This window comes from Gymnodraco acuticeps, unplaced genomic scaffold (assembly GCF_902827175.1).
Source record: "Gymnodraco acuticeps unplaced genomic scaffold, fGymAcu1.1, whole genome shotgun sequence".
Taxonomy (NCBI): domain Eukaryota; kingdom Metazoa; phylum Chordata; class Actinopteri; order Perciformes; family Bathydraconidae; genus Gymnodraco; species Gymnodraco acuticeps.
In genome coordinates this window covers 347979-370456 of record NW_022991180.1, presented here as the reverse complement: position 1 = coordinate 370456, position 22478 = coordinate 347979, and positions in this window count along the sequence as shown.

The window sequence follows — 22478 nt, the reverse complement described above, 5'->3', positions numbered from 1 at the left end:
ATTATATCTCATTTACACAAGTTAACATCGATCATTTTTATCATGTAGGCTACTGACCTGTAGAAAACAGAAAAGTGCAGCAGCAAGAATTAGACACAGGATCCGATTGATCGTCTGGATTGCTTCTGAGGAGGGGGCGGAAGTGTCCCCCCTAAAATAACCCAGGCGTCACCGCTCACCTGCCAAAGGTTCCACCTTGACGCTACTTACTATTACTGTTTCTCAAACAGTACAGATAAACCATAAAATGATATGAATGTCACCCAAATAAATACAGATAATGTTGAGCTTTTCAAAACAATAAATTCACTGTTTAGCAAAAATAAATAAAAGTAAATACACAAATAATTGTACCATTTTTGGGGTGTACCACACCACCATACTGTTGAGATTTGTGGTTGTGAGTGAACTATCTCAACAACTAACCGATTAATTATCTTGAAATGTGCGTAAAATGTTCCTCTCAGGATCATTTGTATTATCTTTGGTGATCTCCTGACTTTTATCCAAAACCTTCATCATGTAAAATATTGAATTTGTGGAGAGTTGATATCCTTTATAGCCTTGACAAAGTTCCATATCTCAGTAACCCAACATAAAGGATGCACAAGATACTTCCTCTAACTTAACGTTTCTGTACAACCAAATCAAAAATAAAATGTATCAGACAAACAGCTGACCCTTTTGTCTTGAATCAGCCCACTCAGACATTGAAATCAAACTGGATCAGGAAAGTTTTCTTTCTGAATCTCCAAGACAAACTTCTCTAACTTTGACTTTCACTGAACTCCACCAGCACTGTGTTTACCTCAAGATAAATTATTTCCCACTCTTCCCTCCTCTGCTGTACAACGCCAAGAGAAGTGACTCAATCTTTTACATAAAACCCTGGATGAAGCTGTTATTATGGGGCAATTATTTTTGGAGGAAAATTGCTGTAGAAAAGGCATTGATTCTTTCAGCGGTGACTCCCTCACAGCTGGGCGGCTGTCTGTTCTTTAGCAGCTCTTTGATTGCAGCTCTCCGCTGTACTGGGAAAAAAGGCTTTAATATTGAGAAAATTATCTTGAATAAGGTTCAATTGAGATGTGTATAATCACTCTTGTGCGTGGAAATCATGTCCAAAGGCTGGAGCTGCTGATTGGTGGCCTGCTGCACAAGTTTAGAGACAGCTCTATGCCTGTGTAAACATAGTGTCATGTTTTAAAAAAATAAAAACAAGCAGTTGGTCAGCGGGGGTCTACAGCTTGAAATGGTCCAGACTACCTGAGTTTTCCCATCTTGTGTTAATATATAGATGAAAAGAGGTGGATGAAGAATGTCACACAAGTCCCAATACAACAATAAATTCCCTCTCACAAGTCTATTATGCAATTCATATTAATTAATTAATTAATTTTTCATCCATAGTTGAGTGATTGAGTATACACAACAAACAGTCATCTCTGGTTTCTAAATGTCACCTATTATGCAAAATCTACTTTTTCATATTTTATACATACACATGTGTCCCGCATGTGCTCACTTTTTGTTATGATCCATTTATATAAAATGAGCTGATCAGATTTTGGCCACTTTATCATTGTGTTCTTTTCAACCAAATATCTCTCAGAGGGGCGTGGGGAATGGCTCCTTATTTTTCATCTAAAGTAACAGGGCTGAAACAGAGCGGATTATGGGATGCTGCAATGATCTGTTTGGTATTTGGAGCCAAACACTTCAGATACATGTTTTGTATATATCTGAGACCTATAATATATTGATGAAAAACAGTATAATAGGAGACCTTTAAAGTACTACTTCCAAACACTGCGGATATGACATGCAATGCAACCCCACACTTGAATATTTTCTCTTAACTTTCACAATAAGCACGATCCTCCCATCTGATTCCTTCCTGTTTCCTTAAAGGTGGGGTAGGTAATTTTGGAGCCCTTTCTCATTTCATCAAATCCCCCTCCTCGACTCCTCGACTCCTCGACTCCTCGGTCCTCCGGTAGTGACCCGGAAATGAATTTTAGCGCGCCATGTTGAAGGACATCTCATTTCTCTAAATGCACATCGAGCGTCGAGGAGGCTCTCTGGAGGAGCTCTAACCGAGGATACACTGATGGGTCCCCCACGGTCCCCCACGGTCCTCCACGGCTCCTTCGTGGATGCATTTCCGGGAACAGAGATGTTTCAAAGAGTCGTGACGCACGGCCGGACTTATATCAGCCAATGACAGCTCTGCATGCATCCCCTGGATATTATTTTATTAACTGCTTTAATCGCGACGCGATGTTTACAGTGAGAACAGCTGGTCCGTGCAAAAAGCAGAGCAGTGTGTATAATATATTATATCACTCAGTATAACAGGCCTACTCTTTTTATTTGCTCCGCTCGCATCTCCTGTGGGCGGGACTAAGTATCGAGGATAGGAGTCGAGGAGGGGAGTCGAGGAGGGGAGTCGAGGAGGGGAGTTAGAGAAATGAGAAAGGGCCCAGCTCGACTGAGCTAGAATTTGAAAATACACAACCGGAAAAAATCTGCCACTTCCTTACAGAGCCGCTCGTCCAACACACACGAACGCGCACATGACCAATGAGGGCACGAGATAAGTTTGTGCACAGATGGAAGGCTGACAGGCAGGTAGGCCATCCAGTTACATTAGCCGGGCTGGCTAAAATGATCGGTCGTGCTTTTTACAGTACTACGGCTTCCTTAATTTTTTAATGTATTTTTTGTCAAAGCACTTAAGATATTCATTGCTATCGGGATGTTAAGAGCATTCCATGGAATATAACAAAAAGTGTATCTCGAGCCGGTTTCTCAAACTTACCTACCCCACCTTTAATATTTAAAAGAAAAGGTTTAAAAAAGGTATAAACAACAACATGCCTCAATGTCCTGAAATAGCTGAATAATGTAATAGTTGAATGGTTTCTGTAGCTGAAAGTAGGCTGAAGGAGTTAAATATTAAATGTAAGTAGTAGTGAATTAATGTGTATTAAGAAGAGAAAATAAAGTAAATACACTTTGAAAAGCATCAGAATATTTTAACTGCAAACTTTTGAACTAAAACCAAACGTCACCAATAATGTATAACATATGTAGAACGTGTTGAAGTCAGTATGAAGTCTCCATCAGACAGAAAAGAATAGGCTGAGACAGTCTTTAAACTCCAGTCTGTTTGTTTGTGTTTGTGGTGACGACGTTATGAAACACCTGTGTGTGTAAGCTGTCACGCCCTGGCTCAAGGGCTTTTATACTGATGCATGTTCACACACCCACACACTACACACATTACTGATTAACTGACTTCAATTAACTTAGTTTCTTTAAATAAATGCACTTTAATTGGACATGAATCATGTGTGGTCTCCTTTTGTCCGTCCTTGAGCCAGGGCGGGATATGGGAGAAGGAGACCACACATGATTCATATCCAATTAAAGTGCATTTATTTAAAGAAACTAAGTTAACTACTGTATGAAGTCAGTTAATCAGTTAATCAGTAATTTGTGTAGTGTGTGGGTGTGTGAACATGCATCAGTATATAAAGCAAAAACAAGCAAACCAAGGTCCAGTAGAGACAAGCAACCCAAGAGGAGAGAGAGACTGACTGCTCAGGCACCCATACTTGTAGCTGAGCAGTCAACCAAAATCAGGTGTCAGCAATCTCTCCTGATTGGGGGAGTGACTAACCAGGGACCTGAGTCGAAGGCCTAGGGGTCGTCACACCTCCCCCCTTAAGAATGAGGTATCACCTCAGATCCTGAAACAAAACAAGAACATTAGACACAACATTTTCTTCCAATTCATAAATCAGAGTAACACCTTTAAGAGCATATAACAACTGTATTATAAGCCTATCAAAAGTGATACTAGGCAAAGAAGGAACTATGAAAAAAGGTACATGAGGTGACTACCGAAATTTGCACAAAACCCGCAATCATTACAGCCTAACCCCAGGAAAAGCAACTACTGCTGCTTAGTGGACGAAACAGAGAATGCCTGTACGGCCAAAACTTCAAAAAGAATGGGACGAAGCTCCCCTTGCCTGCCCCATCTTACCCAAAGAGGTTACTGTAGCTCTCTTTTGCATACTTCCTTGTGTTACAAATGTTGCACTCTGACCTTCTAGCCGAATTGACATTGCCACATGTTTTGCACTTCCAATCATTTACACTGAAGAGACCCCTGCTCTTCCCAGCCAGAGTTTTCCAACTATCTGTTCCTCCAGCTTTCATCATCTGTGCCCTCATGGTTTTCTTCCTGCCACATCTGTAACAACTGCTTCTTCTAGCAAAATTCATCATTCCACACTTATCAGGACAAAACCAGTCCTCACCTCTAACTTGAAAACTCTTTCCTGCAATGTTTATTTTGTTACCACTGAATGGCTTTGCATGATCTGGCCAAACATGACCACCTGCCAGGTAATTTCCCCAAATGATGTCCACTCCAGTCACGGGCAACTCTGGACGAACACCAACTAAACCTCCACCTCTCTGGACCAAATCACAGGACAGAAACAGTTTATGCTCAGGCACAGAAAAGGTTTGCAGACCAATCCCTCTAACTGGAACCCAGCGGCCCATGTCTGAATCTGGAGAAAAAGGCAAGATGGCCTCCCTCACAAAAATATGCCAAGCTCCTGAGTCCCTCAAAATCCTGACTTGAACTTTATTGTCACTCCCAACTAGAGTTACAAAACCATCAGACATAAACGAAGCATAACCCGACTCAACCTCTGAGATATCAATTGGCTTACCCTGCATTTACAATGGAGCCAAGACTTCTGTTTCACCAACTTTGGGATTATGAATAGTTGTAGCCAGCGCCATATAGAGAGAAGAGTTACGACAACGGAAGTCCAAAATGCTTTATCGTCACGTGGTTCAGGGAGACTCAATAGTTCCCCGGAAGTTCGTGGTGGGACATTTGAATGCATGATTACCGGAGATAGAACTACGATTTTTGGTAATAAGTAGTGAATAAAGGTTTTGATTTGCAATATTTATACAACATATCGATGTGTATGTAGTTACATCAATATTTAAAAAAGTTACATTTGCTAATAATTGAGGATTAAGATAAAATAAGAAGTACTTTATTGATACCAATTTGGGAAATGTTTGCTTTGCAGCAGCAAAAGACAAGGCATTGTACATAAGACAGTTAAAAGACTAGAATTAAACAATCGAAAATGTAAACATCTCAAATAGAAATAAAATAGCAGAAAATATACATAGTGTTGAACAGCTATCTTACCTGTTAACATATATTATATGTTAGGCTAACGTTGCCTTGGTTAAAGAGCCTGATGCTGTTGTTTATTGCTTTGAATTGTTTAAAACAAATATTATCTTCTTAAACTTGAATGGTAGTCAGGAGCATCACATCCTAATGTTTGATATATTTAGAGGGAGGGAAGGAAGGTTTCAAAATTCAGATTAGATTCATTTCTACCATTTCTTTAATTCATGATGGTTTCAGTAATCCCCTGGTAATTGAGGACATAAGTAATCTAAATGAGTAATGTCATCTTTATGACTTTCAGAAAGGACAGGAGACCCACAGGTGCCTATCAATGATTGTCAACTGACACTAAATAAATGGAATTCAATAAACATTGAATAGCATATCATGCAGTTTGTCTGTGCCTTTTCCTCTGTGTTGTCCTGGCATATAGTCTCCCCCATGGTTTTCTGTGCTGCCTGGATGCCCCAATCGCTCAGAGAAAGGAGTACAAATGTAAGGTTTCCCCACTGACACAGAGATGAGGAAAGAAGGGCTGGCTCAAGTCAGCAGGAGCAATTTAACTATCACAACAGCAAGGCAAGGCAAGGCAAGGCAATTTTGCACAATATCATTTAACATTGAACCTCTCCTAGAAATGCACAGAATATGTACATTTTCAGGATAGTGTCAATGTTAAATGATATCGTGCAAAATGACAGGCTAAAACCCAGGAATAAGTGTTTGAAAGGCGGGGGAAAGTTGTTTAAAATAGTCTGATATTACCAGGGCTCATCACCGCACTTTGCAAGCCAGGGAAGGTGCCTGAATCCTGGGAAAACATAGTCTGATACCTCCAGGAAAGTGGAAAGTGGCACTTTATCTGCCCCCTGGGAACCTTCAAGGTTATATTTATGTTTGATTATTTATTTAATTAACTATCACATGCTTTTTACAAAAACAGTATACACAGTAGACATAACAAAAACATGATTAGCGGGGGGACCATATTAGCCGTCTAACTTGTACGGTGCACCGGGGCAAACAGGTTGAGTCCACGGCCCCTGCCCCTTCCTCAGGAGTGTCAACCGGCCGTAGACCGCATGACAGTCTTGACCGGGGTCTTGAGAGGGGTATTGCTGACGGAGGCTTCTGGGGACCGCATGACAGTCTTGACCGGGGTCTTGAGAGGGGTATTGCTGCCGGAGGCTTCTGGGAACCGCATGACAGTCTTGACCGGGGTCTTGAGAGGGGTATTGCTGCCGGAGGCTTCTGGGGACCGTATGACAGTCTTGACCGGGGTCTTGAGAGGGGTATTGCTGCCGGAGGCTTCTGGGGACCGCATGACAGTCTTGACCGGGGTCTTGAGAGGGGTATTGCTGCCTGAGGCTACTGTGTTTATGCCAGAGGTACTTGGGATTGCCAGGCCCTTAAATCGTATACATTCTTCCTCAAGCACAGCAGCAGTGGCACTCTGCTTCCTGGGTTTTAGCTCCTTTTTCAGCCTGGAGCGCAGGGTCTTCACCTCATCAATGAGGGCATCCTTCTGAGCCCTTAATGCCACATTTTCCAGCATCACCTGCCTGCAGTCCTCTTCGTCACACTCGGTATATGGGGAGAAGGGTGGCGGGTGCACCGGGTATTCCTCCTCATTGTCTATATCCAATGATGTAGCCATTCCAATGATGGGGTTACCCAGCTAGCGGGGAACGTTCTCACAACTTTGGCTAACATTACCTACAGGTTCTAATAAGGTTTTAAAGAAACGTTTTAATCTGATGTTCAAAGAACCTTTTTAGGATGTTTATTTTTTCAAATAATGTTCCTACAAGGTTTAAGGTTAACTAAGACATAACGTTTTAACTGCAACATTCAGAGGATGTTTTGAGGATGTTATTGAGGCTTGAGATGACAGAAAGTTTTTTTATAAAATGTTCCTTTAATGTGATATGTTAAGAAAGGTGGAACGTTTTGCCTCCAACATTCTAAGGATGTGTTTTGGACGTTGTTGGGTAAGTAATTAACGATGTTCTTTATAAAACGTTCCCTCAATGTTACATGATAACAAATGAAGAACATTCTCCAAGCAACATTCTGAAAATGTTTTCAGGATGTTATTGAGGCCTGAGATGACAGAAAGTGTTTTATCAATCAATAAATCAATCAATCAATCAATCAATCAATGTTTATTTATATAGCCCAATATCACAAATGTTACATTTGTCTCAGTGGACTTTACAGTTTGTACAAAATATCAGTATGACAATACGACACCCTCTGTCCTTAGACCCTCACATCGTACAAGGAAAAACTTCCGAAGAAAACCCACAGTTTAAAGGGAAAAATGGGAGAAACCTCAGGGAGAGCAACAGAGGAGGGATCCCTCTCCCAGGACGGACAGACGTGCAATAGATGCCGTGTGTAAATTGAAAAGATAATACATTTGCAACATAGGTAGTCCAAATGTTTGGAAATGCATGTGTGTATAATAAGAAGATGAATCCACGAGGATATCCATCCAGGACCTATGATCCAGGACCACAGCCACGACTCAAGATCCAGGGCTCGCGATCCTGGACAGAGGAGCGCAGGATCATCCATGACTCCGGATCCCGGCGTAAATAGACACCAAAAAGAAAGACATTTGGGGAAGCTGGGTTAATCGGAACATGAGAGTACACAGGTATAGACAGAGAGAAGGAAGAAGTAAGATGTCCCCCGACAAACTAAGCCTATATCAGCAAAACTAGGGGCTGCATCTAATCAGCCCTAACTATAAGCTTTATCAAAAAGGAAGGTCTTAAGCACACTCTTAAAAACGGATAGGGTGTCTGCCGCCCGAACACAAACTGGAAGCTGATTCCACAAATGTGGAGCTTGATAAGAAAAGCCTCTGGCTCCCATTGTACTTTTAGAGACTCTAGGAACAACCAACAACCCTGCATTCTTGGAACGCAATGCCCTAGTAGGACAGTAGGGTATAATGAGTTCTTTAAGGTAAGATGGCGCCTGCCCATTAAGGGCTTTGTAGGCGAGAAGAAGAATTTTAAATTCTATCCTGTGTTCTATAGGGAGCCAGTGTAAGGCAGCCAGAACAGGAGTAATGTGGTCCCTTTTCCTAACTCTGGTTAGTACACGAGCCGCAGCATTTTGAATCAGCTGAAGCGACTTGACTGACTTCTTGGTACACCCTGATAATAAAGAGTTACAATAATCCAGCCTTGAAGTAACAAATGCATGGACTAGTTTCTCTGCATCGTTTTGAGGCAAGATATGCCTGATTTTTGCAATGTTACGTAGATGGAAGTAGGCGGTCCTTGAAATTGATTTTATGTGGGCGTTAAAGGATAAATCCTGATCAAATATAACACCAAGATTCCTTACAGTCTCACTGGAGGCCAAATTAATGCCATCCATAGTTAGTATATCCTTAGATAATTTGTTTCGTAGATTCTTCGGGCCAAGTACAATAACTTCAGTTTTGGTCGTGTTTAACATCAAAAAGTTTAAGGTCATCCACGTTTTTAAGTCCTTAAGGCAGTCTTGAATTTTATTTAGATGATTAATTTCATCAGGCTTGATTGATAAATATAGTTGAGTATCATCCGCATAACAATGAAAGTTTACAGAATGATTCCTTATAATATTGCCTAATGGAAGCATATATAATGTGAACAAAATAGGTCCGAGCACTGAGCCCTGTGGCACTCCATGGCTAACTTTGGTTTGCGTGGAAGATTCATCATTGACACGTACAAACTGAGAGCGTTCAGATAGATAGAACCTAAACCAGTCTAAAGCAGTTCCCTGTATACCAACTAAGTGCTCTAGTCTTTGCAATAAGATATCATGGTCGATAGTATCAAATGCAGCACTGAAATCGAGCAAAACAAGAATAAAGACACGTCCCTTGTCAGAGGCTATTAGAATGTCATTTGTGACTTTAACCAGAGCTGTCTCTGTGCTATGATGTGTTCTAAAGCCAGACTGAAAAGCTTCAAATAAATCATTGTTTTTTAAGTAATCACACAGCTGTTTTGCGACCGCTTTCTCAAGAATTTTTGAGAGAAACGGAAGATTGGAAATAGGTCTATAATTGGCTAAAACCTCTGGATCGAGGTTGTGCTTTTTAAGAAGCGGTTTTATCACTGCTACTTTGAATGATTGTGGAACATAGCCTGATAATAAAGACATATTCATAATATTTAATAAATAAGTGCTAATTAATGGAAAAACTTCCTTCAACAGCTTAGTTGGAATTGGGTCTAACATGCACGTTGATGGTTTAGAAGAGAGAATCATTGAATTTAATTGTTCAAGGTTTATGGCTGAAAAGCATTCTAGTTTACTATCTAGTGTAATATTAGAACTTACGTTTCCGGGAGCTGTTGATAACACTATACTGGTCAAAGGCAAGAGGTCATTAATTTTGTTTCTAAGAGTAATAATTTTATCGTTAAAAAAGCACATAAAATCATTACTACTGAGTGCTATGGGAATAGAAGGCTCAATCGAGCTGTGGCTTTCTGTCAGCCTGGCTACAGTGCTGAAAAGAAATCTTGCATTATTCTTATTCTCATCTATTAATGAAGAGTAGTAGGCTGCTCTCGCTTTACGCAGTGCTTTCTTATATTCATTGAGAGTAATATGCCAAATTAAACGAGATTCTTCAAGTTTAGTGGAACGCCATATCCTTCCAAGTTGTCTCGACTTTTGCTTTATTTTGCGGGTTTCGGCATTATGCCATGGAGCTAATCTATGTTGTTTTATTTTCTTCTTTTTCAAAGGAGCAACAGAGTCTAATTTTATTCGCAGCGCATCTGTAGCACTATCAACAACATGATCAATTTGGGGTGGTGTACATTTTGTATAAGTTTCCTCCCTTACATGCAGACATGCTATCGAGTTAAGTATTGGTGGAATCTCTTCCTTAAATTTGGCTATAGCACTAACAGATAGGTTTCTGCTGCAGGAGCTTTTGACTAATGCTTTGTAGTCTCGTAACAGTACTTCAAAAGTTACTAAGAAATGGTCGGATAAAGCAGGATTATGCGGTTCGACTAATAGTTGCTCAATTTCAATACCATAAGTCAGAACAAGGTCGAGAGTGTGATTATAGCAGTGGGTTGGTTTATTTACACTCTGACAAAAACCAACAGAATCTAATATAGAGTTAAATGCAACAGTAAGGCTATTTTTATCATCGTCAACATGAATATTAAAGTCACCTACGATAATTACTTTATCTGTTTTAAGTACCAAAGTTGATAAAAACTGAGAGAATTCAGATAAGAATTCTGAATAAGGACCTGGTGCGCGGTACACTGTAACAAATAAGATTGGCTGCAAAGTTTTCCAGGTCGGATGCGTAAGACTAAAAACGAGACTTTCAAAGGAGGTATAATTTAATTTTGGTTTAGTATTGATAAGTAAACTTGAGTCAAAGATTGCTGCAACTCCACCTCCTCGGCCCGTGCCTCGGACAATATGAGTATTGATATGGCTGGGTGGAGTGGCCTCATTTATGCTGACATATTCTTCATGTCTCAACAAAGTTTCAGTGAGACAGCATATATCAATATTATAATCTGATATTAAATCATTTACCAATATTGCTTTAGATGCTAGAGATCTTATGTTTAAGAGACCACATTTAATATTCCTGTTTTGTTGCACTGTAGTAGTTGTTACATTTACTTTTATTAGGTTATTATGTATGACACCTCTATTAGGTTTTACCTTAACTTGTCCTTGGGCAGACACACACACCGCTAATATTGGGTATTTTATTGGGTTCGGGATTCCTATGGATGACTGCCTAGGAGAGAGCACAGAGAAGCGTGTAAGACTGCGACTCCGCCTCCTGGTCTCAACTCCAGTTTGTCATGGATTAAGTCCACAAAGCCCTGAAATGTTTGCCGAAATGAGATCTGCACCTTCCAAAGTAGGATGAATGCCGTCTCTCTTAATCAGACCAGGTTTTCCCCAGAAGGCTGTCCAATTATTTACGAAGCCCACATTGTTTGCTGGGCACCACCAAGACAACCAGCGCTGAAATTATGACATGCGGCTATACATGTCATCATTGATCAGATTGGGGATTATAAAATGTTCCTTTAATGTGATTGACCAGGTGGAGGCGTGGAGCCAAAAATCCCACTTCTGACACCATATGTGACGGGGGTTCTATTGGTCCATTCGATACATAGGCTTAGTCGGTTGTTTAAGCTCCAAAAAACTGTATTTATCATCAGCCACAAAAAAATATATACTGTTCGACAAAAAGGTAAACAGTATAACGTAAATAAACAAAATCACAGTTTACCAAATTAGGTTGTCTGTCCCTCTAACCACATCCTAGCTGTTGCCTTCACTGCAACACCCTGCCGAATGACTCTTCCAGGGACAACACCGTCCCTTTTGTACCCATAGCCCCTCCCCACAGGCTTACCGTCAACCGGTTACACAATTATCTCCAAACCACATTGTCAACATAAATGTAATTTCCTCAAACATGAGGAAACTATCCGACCCAAACATACACAGGTTAACTACCTCTTAACACAGTCATTCCCCATAATTAATAAACGCAAAATAAATAATAAATTGCATCCTATTTAAATCACGGAAGTGATGCGCCTCCGTCTTTTCCACCTTCCCTTTGCTGGGGACACGGCGGCGAAACTTCGCCCGCCGCTCCCCACGTAAGTATGGTGTAATATAGTTAAATGTATCTTTAAATAATTGTAGACTCACAAGCGTGCACTTGTGGTCGCGCTACAGAAAGGAAGGGGAAAATGTGGACGTTTTAGTGATGATTTAACCTTATTTATTGACGAACGGAAGAGAGCAGGAAATGTTTGGTGTGTGTGTGTGTGTGTGTGTGTGTGTGTGTGTGTGTCAGTGGCGGAGTCAGTCACTCTGTGATCCGCTCCGTCACAGTGATATGTTAACAAAGGTGGAACGTTTTGCCTGCAACATTCTAAGGATGTGTTTTGGACGTTGTTGGAGTAACACATTAAAGATGTTCTTTATAAAACATTCCCTCAATGTTACATGATAACCAAAGAAGAACATTTTGAAAGCAACATTTGGATAATGTTTTCAGGGGGTTAGTCTTTTTTTATAAAACGTTCCTGTGATGCGAAATATTAACACGGTCATGGTCAACGTCAGATTTATTTGTAGTGCGCTTTAAAAAACAAACTTGTTGCATTTGTTTGAAAAGGATGTTTAAAAAAAAGCTGATGTCACCACATTTTCCTTTTTTTTTTTTAAAACAAGCATGCAATTCATGATATTGTATGTTTGCGTAGGCATGTCTGAGTTCCCAGCTAGACATTGTTGGTTCTAAAAACATTCTGAGAATGTTACCATTCATTGTTCTAGGAATGGTTTCATCGAGAAGTTTTATTTTGGTTCCTAGAATGTACTTCTGAAAGTTATGATAACGTTCTCTAAAGACATTCTTAAAATGTTTGGTGATAACATTGTTTGAACATTATACCCTAAGTGTTTTTGTTATTTATGCACATATCTCTATGGTCATATGGATCGAATAACACTTAGAAAACCAAAGACAGACATATAGAAGAACGGACCAACTATCACTGCCCGTCCCTGAAACCCCTGTTAGTGTTTGCATGTGTTTGTTTCTACTGTGTGTGTCTCTCTCTCCCCCCCACCTGCCTGCTGGTCTGCTCTACACGGCTGGGAGCAATCTCCAATCAACCACACCTGCAACCTGCTCATCAGCCACACTATGAAAGCCTGCAGCCTGCACTCATTCCCTGCCGGATTGTTGCCGTGAACGGTTTGTTGCGTGCCGCTCTAGCTTTTTACCAGCATATTCTTTGATAACTTTGCCTGCTTTGGCCTCACACTCATTTTTGTGTCTCTCCCAGGAGGAATCCAAGGCCTTCCACACTCCCAAGACCAGCCAGGCCTCTCCACCCTGGAACAAGTGTTTCCCACTGCTGCCATAACCAACCTCCACTCCCAGCTCCCCTTTTCTAATAAATTGTTTTTACTTTCACCAGCTGATTCCGAGTCATCCTTTTACATGTGTTAATAGTCAAATTCCAATAGTTAAGTAAACTATCAAAATCATCCTAATGACCACAGTGGTCAGTCCAGTTACACAGGAATTTTGAGTTGAACAATTACAGGAATATTATGTCTTTATGTTCTAATAATGTAAAAATATTTTAGTAAATTGTTACCACAGAACATTTGCATAATGTTTTAAACATAAAGCATGTTATCCTTCTCTAAAATGATAACATTCTGGCAACATAAAAAAATCTAACTTGCAGCTGAAAACGTTTTAAGAACAGTAGGGCATAATGTTCTAACAATGTTATCAAAAACATTTTAAGAATGTTTTTAGAGACCGTTATCCTACCTTTCTGAATAAAATTCTGGGAACCAAAATAAAAGCTTCTGCTGAAAACGTTTTAAGACTAGTATGGCATAATGTTCTAACAATGTTATCAAAAACATTTTAGGAAGGTTATCATCAAACATCTTAAGAATGTTTTTAGAGAACGTTATCCTACCTTTCAGAAGAACGATCTGGGAACCAAAAGAAAACTTCCCGCTGAAAACATTCCTAGAACAATGAATGTAACATTCTCAGAATGTTTTTAGAACCAAACATTTCTAGCTGGGTAGTCTCTCGGAAGTCATGGAGCAACTGCATGGCCACACTATGCTTCAGCCTTGCCATGACCTGATGTGCCTCATCTTGGGAGAACAGGGTGGTCAAGAGTTACATGACGGTCCAGTCTCTTCCCAGCATACGAACACCCTGTGATGAGACAGGGTTTGGTCCGAACATTTATCCTGCCACTGGCCATTTTCAGAATGATGCCTCTCTCCATAAATCTCCACAATGCATGTTTGTGCTTAACCCTTCTCTTGCGTTAGGTCATACCCCCCTTCCCATGCTATTTTCGGTCAAAATTGACCGGTGTGTTTTGCACAGTGATATCTCTGGAACCCCTTATCCAATTTTGATGGTTGACATCTCATTTGAACAGTCAAAGAAGCAAGTAGAATCAAGGTGTGACAGACAGAATGACACCAGGGGTGGATTTCATATAATTTTTTGTAGTAAGTTCAAAGATAGTGCTTATTTTACATTACTGTATATTATAAAAATGCGTTAGTTAGTGTTGTAGCTGATATTCATCCCGTTCTAATGATGTATGGGATGTATTGATTTGATACAAGCAAGCCAGTGTTTCATGTCATGGTCCGGACCCACCGGTGGGCCCATCAAGTTCAGCATTCACTGCACTCACTGTGATGAATATAAAATAAGACACTGATACTGTTTTCCTCAATGAAAATGTATTGAAAGAGAAATATACCATAACATAATGTGTGTGTGTGTGTGTGTGTGTGTGTGTGTGTGTGTGTGTGTGTGTGTGTGTGTGTGTGTGTGTGTGTGTGTGTGTTCACGCACATAGTTGGCAATGCAAAATTGTGGAATGTCACCTCAGGCTCCTCTCCCTCAGGGGCTTCTATCTCAGGGGCCTCTACCTCAGGGGCCTCTATATCAGGGGCCTCTCCCTCCTCTCCCTCAAGGGCCTATATCTCAGGGGGCTCTCCTCCTCTCCCTCAGGGGCCTCTATCTCACGGGCCTCTCCCTCAGGAGCCTCTATCTCAGGAGCCTCTTCCTGGTCTGTTGTAGGCTCATAGTCTGGATCGCCGTTGTCTTCCATTTCTGAGACATCTTCCTCAATCTCCTCTTCATCTGGTTCAAAACATTTGTACAGAGCCTCTCGTACAGAATATCGCCTAATCGGTCGCCTGCTCATTGTGTCAATGAGTCAAATGTGAGCAAGGCACAAATATAACTGCTTGAGAGACAGTAAGGGAGGCGCATTTAGCGCGAAAAAGTGAGAGGTTTGTGTTTCTCGAGGGGCACAGAGCTCGCACCTGTGAGAAGGTATGATACATTGTATCATACAGCGCAAGAAAGGGAGAGGTTCCCGTAACTTGTGTGTATTTGCGTGTGTGTGTGTGTGTGTATATAGATGTTTTCCATCTACAGGATGAAGATAATACACTCATACCCATTCATTCTATGGCGGTCAATTCTGACCAAAAACATCATGGGTTTATTCACTGTTGAATACATCACTAAACATTCAATGCAAGTGGTGATCATCAAGTGTATATGTTCAGAGGCCTAGTGTGGAGGACAACCAGTGGCGGCTGGTGGAAAATATATTTGGTGGGGCTGTTGATATAGTGAGTAAAAAAAAAAATTTGGGGAGAAATGACCCCTTAAATTAGGACTTCTGGTGATGTAATGGCGCGTTTCCAGTGCAGCGGGGAGCTCGCTTTAAGCGTGCCGAGCCGTGCGGGGCCCGTTTTTGGTTGCGTTTCCACTTGGCCTAGTACCGGCTAGCGGGTCCTAATTCACAGTTTTTCTGGCCCCATAAAATCGTGGTTCTAGGGCCAGGAACAACCAGGCTGAGTCGGGCTGAGTATGCTAAACTAGAGAGACCGTCCACACTCACAACAACGGCCTATACAGACATAAATAAACCAGCGACTGTATTCTCCATGACACAGACAGTCTGTGGTTTGTACTTGTTTAACTTTTGTCTAGTTTCTGAACAGATCGTATCTGTCCCCAGCTGTTTGAAGAGCAAGCATGGGAAACAAAAGACAGCATTTACCTGTTTGCATGCCTTTCTGGTGTACCAGCTACGTGAGAAGCCTCGTTGATACGTTTTGTCTTTTTCACGAGCTTGCTGCGATATATACAAATCGGGTTGGTCCAGTCCAAGGTCTTTAAGCAACAGTTTATCTCCCAAACTTCTCCTTTCGAAAGGATTGGAGATTAGCTCTTGAACGGAATTGGGCGGGGACTCCACCTGCACATGAAGCCATCCTCATCAACTACTGCCGTACTGCGTCACCCCACCGGATACGAGTCACTAGTGTCCAAACTACTCACAGACTGGACCGGGCGCTGACATTGGCGCCCGGTGATCATCCGATTTGACCATGCTGATTGGCTGAAATTATGTTTCGGCATCATAGTTTACAGATAGCAACAGTCAGCTGCTAGTGGCTGCTGCTGCACTGGTTGAGGGCTCCTTTCTTACCGCCCAGATGAGAGAGGGTAATGACCATAGACTGTATATATAAAGGTAATGACACATGGGCAAGGCCAGGCAGGAAACATGTGACTTGATCAGTAACTTTAGACATCGTCGTAACACAATTTTAAACGAGATTTTATTTTATATTATACATTTTACTGATACCAATTATATAATATTTACCTCGTTTATTAAAAAAAAAAACAATATATATATATATTTTTTTTAAATATTTTTTATTTTTATTTTGTATGTGGGAAGAGGTGGCGCCCCTATGGGCCGGCCGCCACTGAGGATAACATAAGGTATTGAGGCAATTGGATGAAAAACACAATACTTATGATTAAAACAAAAGTCATTCGGTCACTTTTTACCCGAAATGCATGAGAAGGGTTAAGGTGCTTGTTTAACGCCAGATAGAAGAGTCTGCACACCGGGCATTCGGACGACATCCTTACTAAAACAGACACATTTAATTTGATTAAAATGCTGTTCTGTTTCTCCGTTTATTACATTACATTACATATTACTTGTTAGACGCTTTTATCCAAAGCGACTTACATACTCAATACTGTGGGAAATCTCCACAGGAGCAATTTGGGGTGAAGTGTCTTGCCCAGGGACACAACGACATGCTGACTGCAGTGGGGTTTGAACCTGTGACCTCCTGATCCGAATACCAACTCACAACCCACTGCACCACACGCCCTCATTATATGCGTTAGCGTAACCGGTGATTGCAACACTGGGTCCGATGCTTCAATTCATGGTGCACGGACCAAGGGAGGGTTTGGGGTGCCCCGGAACCAGGCAGTACCCCAGCAGGAAACGCGTTTTATGGTCAAAAGAGGAAAGAGTGATAGAACCGGGCTAAAGCAAATAAAGTGTCCGACAATAGTGACTTGTGAGGCAGCCAGAGAGTCTGTCATCTCTCGGTCCTATCCTCCAGGCAACGCGGTGGCCAGAACTGGGTCAAATTGACCAAAATGTTAACAAAAAGTTACAATTCATCCATGAAAAAGGCATGAAAATGAAAAAAACTCTCCGAAAATAGTGCATCATGAGCCCGCAAGAGTCCCCTGTCAACTTCTCTTACATTCCTCCATGGACCTGGGGAGAACCAGAGAAAATTGGTGAAAATGGAAAAAATTATCCGAAAATAGTGCCTCATAAGGTGGGTAGGGTCCCCTGTCAACTCCCCTTACATTCCTCAAGAGTCAGAAAAAAGTCTGAGTTCACTTTTTGGAGAACCATAGAAAAGGGGTGAAAATGAAAAAATGTATCCGCAAATAGTGCCTCATAAGCCGGGTAGAGTCCCCTGTCAACTCCCCTTACATTCCTCCAGAGTCACAAAAGTCTGAGTTAACTTTTTGGAGAACCAGAGAATACTGGTGAAAATGAAAAAAAGTAGCCAAAAATAGTGCCTCATAATGCGGGTAGAGTCAGGGGACTCTCACAAAAGTCTGAGTTCACTTTTTGGAGAACCATAGAAAAGGGGTGAAAGTGAGAAAATATATCCGAAAATAGTGCATCATAATGATGGTAGAGTCCCCTCAAACTCCCCTCCAGAAGGGGAATCTTTTTCCCCCTCTCCGTTGTAAGTTGCGACGGAGAAGTGGAAAAGTGTCCGGGGGTTCGGCCCGATGCGCCAAAGGGTTGGGTTACGGTGTGTGTAGGAAGCAGGACCCAAATGCAGATTAACACTAGAACAGCCAGAGGTCACTGTATACCTAAAACCGCCAACGGGTAAAATGTACCCGCTATTGATTTTCAAGGTACAATGTTCTTTTATTTATCATACAGAACAGTGACTTTTGATCGCACAGGGATGACACTTATACCAATAGAATCTGTGGACTCTCAGCTTTTGATATGATATAGTTTGTGCAGATAACATGAAGTATAAAATATCGCTAAGAGTGCTGATTTAAAAACGCTTGGTGTTAGACTTGTGTTTTGTTTAGGTACAAATCTCTCTATCTATAACTATCTATCAATCTATCTGTAATGTTCTGTTCTATGGACATATAATTGTCTACATAAACAGATGACGCGGACTACTTCTCTCATTCCGAGTGTCCATCTTTATTCAAGTCACGTAACCTGCACACATGCATTACGTCCTCAACGTAAAATATCGCTAAGAGTGCTGATTTAAAAACGCTTGGTGTTAGACTTGTGTTTTGTTTAGGTACAAATCTCTCTATCTATAACTATCTATCAATCTATCTGTAATGTTCTGTTCTATGGACATATAATTGTCTACATAAACAGATGACGCGGACTACTTCTCTCATTCCGAGTGTCCATCTTTATTCAAGTCACGTAACCTGCACACATGCATTACGTCCTCAACGTGAGCTCAGTCATCCAATATCTTGTATTCTCCAAGATGTTACATTATCTATAACTATCTATCTGTCTATCTCTCTCTCTCTATCAATATATCTATCTATCTATAAGGAACCGCAGTAGACAAAAGGTGTTGCTATAGCAACACGTAATGTTTACGCTGCATTTTCTATGAGGTAAATATTACCCGCTGGCGGATATAGGTATAAATGGCACCTTTTTTGGCGATTTTTTCAATCTGACTTCATATTGACAATTGTTAACAAGAGAGGGTGATACATAACACACTTTCAGGAAAAGTCACGGACTGGGAGACTTTAATATGTTATTGAAAACAAGTTACATACAATCAAAAAACAGCTGCGGGTAAAATGTAGAAAAACCAGAACTCAAATACACACAAGACTAATCATACAAACAAGACACAGGTGAGGAGGGAGGAGAAAACACAGGAACACCAGGTGAACACAATCGGGTAAATTAGACACACCAGGGAAACTGACAGGGAACCACAGACAGATCTAAACAAGACAAAATACAACGCAGACAGAAAACCAAAGACAGATCTAGACAAGACACAACGCAGACAGAAAACCAAAGACAGATCTAGACAAGACAAAACACAACACAGACAGATCGTGACAGGTTGAGCTTTTTCGAGCCCCTTCTCTGTTGGCACTCAGTCATTTTTTCAAGAATTTTTTAAAACTTCATTTTTGAATATTTTAGGATGTAATTAACCGTTTTCTTCACTTTTTTCTTCTTTCCACGGGTGGGGGCACATGGCAGGCCGCCTATGAGTACCCAAATTCGGCCTGGAACCTCCAGGATTTGTGTGCTAAGCTCCATAAACTGACAAAATCACCCAGAAATGTCACTTTTCTAGCCCAAAAATATCTAATACAAATACATTTAAATAGTAAAAGGTACAATTGTGCTCCGAATTACCCGGAATTTGATTTATAGAGCCCCATGATGGTGATTACAAATCATTTTCATGGAAAAAAGTGTTAAAACGCCTGATTAAAGCATTATGCAGGACCCCAGTGAGCTCCAGACTATGTGCATTGTGTTAGGGAACCATATTAATGATAACATAAATAATTTCAATGCAAAAATAATGATTATAAATCATTTTTAGGGGGACAATTGTGGAGAGGAGCCTGAAAATGACTCTCCAGCACCCCGGAGAAGCAGGGTGTGAGACTCACAGAGACCCACAGAGACCCAGAGACCCACACACCCAGACACCCATAGACCCAGGGCACATCACCCCCCTCTATTACCCAGGGAAAAGGGCTCTGATGTGGGCTAAAGTATTGTTAGAAACTGATCAATCTGTTCACAATGCTGGCAGCAGGGTCTGAGACTCACAGAGACCCACAGACACCCAGAGACCCACACACCCAGACACCCATAGACCCAGGGCACATCACCCCCCCCCCCCCCCCCCTATATTACCCAGGGAACAGGGCTCTGATGTGGGCTAAAGTAATGTTAGAAGCAGTGCCAGTAAGAACATGGATTTTCTACCCAAGAATAAGTGTTTGAAAGGCGGGGAAAAAGTGGTGTGAATAGAGGGAGAGTGTATCCAGAGAGCACCATGCAGCACATGTATTTTCTACCCAGGAATAAGTGTTTGAAAGGTGGGGAAAAGTGGTGTGAATAGAGGGAGAGAGTACACAGAGAGCACCATGCAACACATGGATTTTCCAACCAGGAATAGTGTTTGAAAAGTGGTGATAGTGATAGCAGAAATAGTGATTTCAATGCAAATAGGGTTTACCCAGAGAACAGGCTGCTCCACAGCACTTTACAAGTCAGGAAAAGTGATTGAATCCTGGGTATACATGTTTTAAATAGTCTGATACTTCCAGGGCGCATCACTACAAGCAGGAAGGTGCCTGAATCCTGGGTAAACATTGTTTAATTGTTTAAGTGTTTTTAAATGTCTGGAACAGTGTTTTGTCACTTTCAAAACTCTCCCGTCATTGGCCGGAGAAATGGGGTTGATGTTGTATTCAATCTGACCGTTAATATTCCAGTGAGACGAAGTACGTACAATGACCGGAGTGATCCCATGTTAATTTTGTCCCAAAACCGGAGCATTTCCTCACAGAAAGTTATCATTCTAACGTAACATAAAGTACCGCGACTGCTATTTGCACCATGTCAACAGAGATATCGTTGGAAAGCTCCGTATCTCCTGCACAATCTCATCGGATCGAAATATGGTCATTTCCTTTGTATCAGTAACCAATCGTGACAGTACAAAGGGGTCTTAAACCAAGAAACGAAATCTCATTGGCTGGTGTAAATTCCTGACAACGTGATTCGTTCAGATGCGTCAAGTGGAGTGCTAAAACACTTCATGGTTAGCTTTCACACTTTCCTCGTTTTCTCAAAATGAGTTTTTTCTCCTACTCTGAGTCCAAAATGTTCACTTCAGTAGCACTTACATACACCAACCCTTCCAGACTATCAATATTCTGAAGGCTTTTACAGAAGGGTTTATTCATATATCATTCATAGTCTGAATATATAAAATGTTATAACTAAAAACATGGCAAAAATTGATATTTTAGGGCTGTTGACAGCATTTTCTGATTTATGTTATATTTAAAACATGCTATTTCAGAAAACTTGTAACACAAAAAACAATTGTCTTAATGTCAGTAATTAACTGGAACAATTCCTAGCTGATATATTTAAGTTAAAAAAATTACCCTATTCACCTGTAGTGTCTCGCCTTAACTGCACACTTTTGAACTAAAACCAAACGTCACCAATAATGTATGAAATATGTGGAACATGTTGAAGTCAGTACTATGAAGTCTCCATCAGACAGAAAATAATAGGCTTAGACAGTCTTTAAACTCCAGTCTGTGTTTGTTTGTGTTTGAGGTGACAACGTTATGAAACACCTGTGTGTGTAAGCCCAGGGATGGGCAAATGGTGGTCCCCACCTCCTCTTTTTCCGGCCCTCAGATTAATTTATAAACAACGTAATTAATTAAAGAAAAAATGGTTTTACTTGCAGTACTGATACCGTCCACTAGACTCCTAGTTACGTCGCGAGCTGCGTACATGATTTTGTTCGGCAGCCAAATACCGCAAAATAATCTGTGACACACTAACAAGAAACACCGGCTGTTGTTATGCCTGCTGTGACGTTAAGTTACCGCTTGTAATTATGCCTTTACAAGCTTAAAAGTTGTATTTATCATCTGAATTTGGCGAAACAGGTTTCATATTCTAAAAACCAAGACTTTGTTTATTTGAAATCAGATGAAAACAAACTGTCACGGACCCTGCCGTATTATCTATGATTACTATACACTTTTCATTCATAATTTCAGCGGGAAGGAGGGGGAGCGGCGCTGAGGAACAGCAGAGTGCTGGTTGACTGGTGTCTGTGTTGACATTCCCCTTATTGTGCGTCAGCAGAGACAGGCTACAAGTATCTTAGGTTCAAGTTAGACAACTAATGTATGGGTTAATGTTCATGACTTGATGTTTATGTCATCTTAATGTTTAATCTTGATGCACACACATTTTCCGTGCTTTCCAATAGTTTAAAATAATTGTATTCCACTGTTAAATAAGCTGTTTAATACAAACATGCCACTTGTAAAAATTAAATAACATTTCTGTGAACTGATATTTGTTTATTGAGATTATTAGAGGATGTTCCCGGAAAGATTGTAAAATGTCAATGAAGATGTCAGACTTAGTATATTTGTTAATAATTACATAAAATACATGGAATGTGTGTGTGTGTG